We start from the raw sequence: 5827 nt of genomic DNA on the forward strand, positions 1-5827 counted from the left end.
ATTTCGATATAAATGGAAGTACATATTTAATGCATATATAAGATGCAGGTTTAGACGTTCAGTCATTTACAAGATGTATGCATGAGTCTAAGTATTTTTAAATTTGAGCTTATCCGTTTAAGGTAAACGCCCTTTTGAACAACAGGCCCCAGGACTCTTTGGCAGCAGCAGTACAATTTCCCGCATAATTTGGATGGCTGTAAATTATCAGTGTAGGACTATATAATAACGCTACGCGTATAACTAACGTATATATAACGTATACGTGATATATATATAATATAGACACTATACAGTTTTTAATGAGTATTAATCCGAATAATAAGCACAATGGCAACTTATCTTAAATTCTTATAAATGCGTGCATTCTATTATGCGATTATTATATTTGCCGAATCGATTGTGTTTACATATAGGATCTCGCTATTGACTAGCTAACACGCAGACATGTAACCTCGGCGAAATTTGAAAGAAACTTTGAGAAACAACATGACATAAACCTCTAGACTTTTATTCATTGATATTAGTATTACCTACTAAATATTCTTTTATTTTCTGGCGTTGGATGTTCCTCCTGAGTACAGAATCGCGAGAGACTGTGGAGGAGTCAGAATATAAAATTTCAAGTCAAATGCAGCTCTATAATATAACTCAACTATAGTTTTTTGTAATAAATCTACATCTAATCCTTCAGCATCTTCCAGCATTGCAAAGACGCGTGAACCACGCAGGAATGCGTGGATTACCTATAAGACATTATACAAATACATAATCAAAGTGCGTAATATTCTGCGTCCAGGGCCATATATATAGCGAAAATGATAGCAATTGTACCTATCATCTGATAAAAAGATTTTTGAGATATTTATCAGCAAATTTGAACTTAATTTTAAGTAAAGCCATTGCCATTGCCGGACAATAAAAGTTAAAACCTTGTGCGAACTGTGAAAAAGTACTTTTTCTCGCAGTATGTTTGCGTATAAACATATTATAAAGTACTGACTTCGCAAAAACTCTATTGGTAGCCACCTTAATTTAAAGTTGCGTCGTTTAATAATATAAATAATTTCTGGGCATTACGGTGGTACATAATTTTGCTGCACTGCACTTATAAACAAGGGGAGATTTTCGTTTTATATTAGACCAATCATCAAGTTTGTTTACATTTTCAGTAACGATTCAAACTATGACCATTGTGTTTTAAATAAACAATTATCTAAAAAGCAAATAATTGATCGCTTTTTATATTTTTATTAATAGTTTTAACCGCTTTGCTATAATGGACACGCATTACTCCCTCTATATATCTGAAATCTTATATTATTACCAACTGCATAGATCTGTGTAGATCATGTGGATAGATCCGATAGATAAATATTGCATTCAGTACCAACTCAAAACTGTTCTATCAGTATATCTCTGATTGTGTAGTTGGGATGTGCTTGTCTAACTTTACCTACCAATATAGCGGCTGAATAGAACAACAGCGAAGATAACAGTGAAAATAAGACATGATAACAGCAAAACTGCCCACCAGCTGATACCATGCGAGAATCCTATAAATGATGAATCGAAAAATTAAAGTTGATGCAACCAGTTCAGATCTGGTCGTTTATTATCGGCAACGTCACTTCACACCTGGTACCACTCAGTTTTATCATTGTTTCCAAACATTACGTAATACATGGGTTATCAATTTGTCCTTCTAAATAAATAATCTACCCTCTTAAGATCCGAAGAATATTGGGTACTTTTATCTTTAAATTCGTAAGAAACGTTCACTAAATAGTAAATACATCGGTGGAATGGGCACAAAACCTTGAATATATCTAAACATGCAAAACCGTACAACCCCCTATTAAATATCAACACCACCCCTATTAAGAAAAGCAAAAAATTTAAAGATCCAGACTTGACAATATTGTACAGGGGTGCTTGCATGGCATGAAAGGGAACTTTAACAGGCTATTGTTATTTGAATTATTTTATTTATACTAATAAATATTATTAGGGCCGTCGCTAGAAGCTCCATTGGCCGGGTGCATATTCATATATTCATGTTCCAAACAATAGCTAACAAAATAAATCAGTTGTATAAAACGCTTTATATACGTAAGGTGGTTCACCACAGAATTTTTTTTCTTTAATTTTGAAATATATAAAAATCCGTTCATGACATATTGCAAGCCAAGTTACTCCGAGTGTAAAAAGACTTGCTGTAATCTTCAATCACTATAGTTACCTAGACCCGCCGAATAGTGGAAAATAGACGCTTTTTGTAAACATGATAACAAACTAGGTTTTAACTCTAGAACGACGGAATTGGTTTTATTTAGTTCTAAATATTTTTGCCTCGGAGCTGAACTAGAATAAATAAAACTTGTCCAGTATTAAACGTTTTGCAGACTATAAATATAAAACTTCTACGATCTATCAAAAAATAATCAGTCGCTATTTTACTGAACGGAATACAAAACTTTTAGTTCATCTGCACCTCGGAGCCAACTGTCTTAAAGTCAACTATGAAAATTTTAGTTTGAAAATTAGAGTTATTTTAGGTATTGTGCACAAAAGTAAGGGGAATGAGAATTTTAGTTTGCTAAGAAAAGCGACGAAAATAGTTTGCATATATTCATAGAGAACAATACAATAGAGCAATGAAACAATAGAATGAGCCAATCGACTGCCTTTGTTTGCTCGGGGTAAAACCCTAATTAGTGAAACTTTTTGTTTAATTTTCGCGTTCTTCGTAAATTTTTAAAACAGAATAAATCATGATTTTTTGTAGTGGACCGCCTTAACTACATTTCCCATAGGTAAATCCGAGTTAACTCAGAAATACGACTCTGATTGGGCAATTCTGTTAACTATAGTCTTTTAAACAACTGACCCCAGGCCCATGTTTTTGTTTTGGAAACACATGACATTACATTTGATTTTCTTTGATCTTTAAAGTAACTGAACGTAGTAACGCATATGCATTTCTATCCTTCACAAAATATAAATCACATGCATGGCAACGAAGCTATCGAGTAAAATGCAATAATCGGTAAGGTGTATTGACGTAATCTACTCTTTGATATCTTGGTTGTGGAAGGTGCAAAATGTCAAAAGTCGTATGACTCCCGCAATTTTTTACCGCCCCCGCCCCATTAGACTTATTTATTCAACGGTCCCTAAAAATGGATCAGTCAATTAGCAACATATCCTTTGAGATACTGTAAGTAATGATCGAAGTTATACCTATGACTATTGTTGTTGATTCATTCGTTTTTGCTTGTTTTGCTTCTGTTGTACGTCGATGTACTTCGGTTGTAGATTGATTTACTTTCGTTGTAGGTTGATTTACTTTCGTTGTAGGTCGATGTACTTTCGTTGTAGGTAGATTTACTTTCGTTGTAGGTAGATTTACTTTCGTTGTAGGTCGATTTACTTTCGTTGTAGGTAGATTTACTGTCGTTGTAGGTTGATTTACTTTCGTTGTAGGTCGATGTACTTTCGTTGTAGGTAGATTTACTGTCGTTGTAGGTAGATTTACTTTCGTTGTAGATTGATTTACTTTCGTTGTAGGTTGATTTACTGTCGTTGTAGGTATATTTGCTTTCGTTGTAGGTATATTTGCTTTCGTTGTAGGTTGATTTACTTTCGTTGTAGGTCGATGTACTTTCGTTGTAGGTTGATTTACTGTCGTTGTAGATTGATTTACTTTTGTTGTAGGTATATTTGCTGTCGTTGTAGGTATATTTGCTGTCGTTGTAGGTAGATTTGCTGTCGTTGTAGGTAGATTTGCTGTCGTTGTAAGTAGATTTGCTGTCGTTGTAGGTAGATTTGCTGTCGTTGTAGGTTGATTTACTTTCGTTGTAGGTTGATTTACTTTTGTTGTAGGTTGATTTACTATCGTTGTAGATTGATTTATTCTTATGATTTTTGTGGTAGGTTCAGTACGTTTTGAAATTGACGTTATAATACCTGCGAGATAAAACAAAATTATTTTAGGTGGGAAACTGAGTACAATAGCCGGGTTAAGACAATCGTATATATCAACAGTGGGTTTAAAGTTATTGCCTTAATTATCCTGCTTACCATACGTTTTGCTGAATGCAAAGTTAGTTACTTTCGTCGGAAAAACATATTTTAGTACAATCTGTATTTCAAACCATATAGTTTCCCCCCCCCAGAGAGAAAAAAAGAAAGCAATGGTCGTTGTTCCCATCCTGAATGTTGATTAGGCGGTTGTAATAATACTACAATCATTTCTATAATAAAATTGCAGCATTTTTCCTTGTTTACAGAAAGTTAACTTTGTAATGATAGGTAATATGTAATAATGTTAACTTTCCTCACTAATAAACTTGTTTAAAAAATACTCGAAAGCGACAAAATTAGGTCAAAATCTTGTTATAATAAGATAACTCACCCCTCGTTGTTTGAGGAATAAATTTCTCGGTCGGTTGCAGAGCGGTTTCTGTAACATATAATTAAAATGATATAAATTTTATATATTGTGATGTTTTAAGATAATTTATTCCTACAAAGTTAAGTGTATTTGAGAAGGGCGAAAAAAATGAAACCCAACCCGCTTTTTGGCACTACTTTTGGCACATGCGCCTCGGACAAGCGTTTGGGCGCGAGATTGTTTCATTTGTTTGAAAATTTTGAATTTATAGGGAACTTGCCAGTAATCAGGGTCGTAGCTAGAAGCTCAATTGAGGGAGAGGGAGAATACTCGTATATTCATGTTCAAATTAGCGTGTCACACAAAGGATGTCAGTAAAACGAGTCGGTTTTAGGACAAATATATTAATATTCGCCCCACTCCCTAATTAAGCTTCTAGCAGTAATTCCAGCAAATCACGCTGCTCCAAATTAGCTAAAATTTCTTCCACTCGTACAGGCTCATATTGTTAACGGACAACTTATATAAAATTGAGAGCAGTGCACAGGGACCGCGGAGGGGGGGGGGCTGGGGGGCTTTAGCCCCCAATTTTCTAAATACACGTGATTCCTTTATAGCGATTTTTATATGGCCATAATAATACGAATAAAAACTCCTTAAAGTAAGCTGTGTAATCATAATTATGTTTTCACTATCCGTGTCGGTGAACAATGTTTTTATTGAAGTGTTTACAAGAAAAATATAAATAGATAAGTATGGACACCCCCCCCCGAGAATTCACTCTTTCGGCTTCGCTAGCCCCCCCCCCCAAACAAAAAACTGCACCGCAGTCCCTGTTTAATATTTTATAAAACGAAAAGTTTTTAATTTTTGATGCGAAGACCGCTGGAGAACTGAGCCCTCTGTATATATGCTGAGAGAAAATTTGCCGAATATGAGCAACGTGAATTAGAAGACTGAAGAGCTTCTAATTCGTAATTTTGATTACCTTTGATAATGACAACTACTCTCAGAATCTGTGTAGGAGGTTGTCCAACGTCTGATTTTTGTACAACAGAGCAAAAAATGTGCCATTGGAAGTTAGCGTAGCGTTATATACACTAAATGTAAACCTGCCACTATTCCCGAACGAACCAGTAGCAACGAAATCCATGGAATGATCATATACCATTTGGTACAATTTATGCAACCCAGCAAGTTCAACTTTATCTTTATATCCATTAGGATAAATTGAAAAATACCAATCCATACTTTCCATTTCCTCAAGTGGTGCGCATGTATATGCAATGTTGATAGTAAAGTTTGATCCGACTTGAACACTTATATCATAGTCGTCTTTTGGGCTTGTAATGTTGCAAGCCTGACCTAAAATAGAACCGTTGATTGTTTTTCTAGTTGGGAAAAGATTCTCCTGCAGGGGTTTATAGCCAG

General features: G+C 34.8%; 2 long non-coding RNA genes across 2 annotated transcripts; both read right to left on the bottom strand.

Moving 5' to 3' along the window:
* Nucleotides 1–505: 505 nt before the first annotated feature.
* On the bottom strand, nucleotides 506–3328 carry LOC114521005. The gene is made up of 3 exons (XR_003686749.1): nucleotides 3244–3328; nucleotides 1461–1556; nucleotides 506–746 (listed from the first exon to the last, which is right to left on the bottom strand). It is a non-coding gene; the product is annotated as an uncharacterized LOC114521005 (long non-coding RNA).
* A 513-nt stretch (nucleotides 3329–3841) lies between these two features.
* On the bottom strand, nucleotides 3842–5439 carry LOC114521011. The gene is made up of 3 exons (XR_003686751.1): nucleotides 5385–5439; nucleotides 4418–4465; nucleotides 3842–3969 (listed from the first exon to the last, which is right to left on the bottom strand). It is a non-coding gene; the product is annotated as an uncharacterized LOC114521011 (long non-coding RNA).
* Nucleotides 5440–5827: the final 388 nt, after the last annotated feature.

The sequence above is a fragment of the Dendronephthya gigantea genome, unplaced genomic scaffold (genome assembly GCF_004324835.1).
Source record: "Dendronephthya gigantea isolate DGI-Jeju-01 unplaced genomic scaffold, DenGig_1.0 000019F, whole genome shotgun sequence".
NCBI classification, from domain to species: Eukaryota; Metazoa; Cnidaria; class Anthozoa; order Malacalcyonacea; family Nephtheidae; genus Dendronephthya; species Dendronephthya gigantea.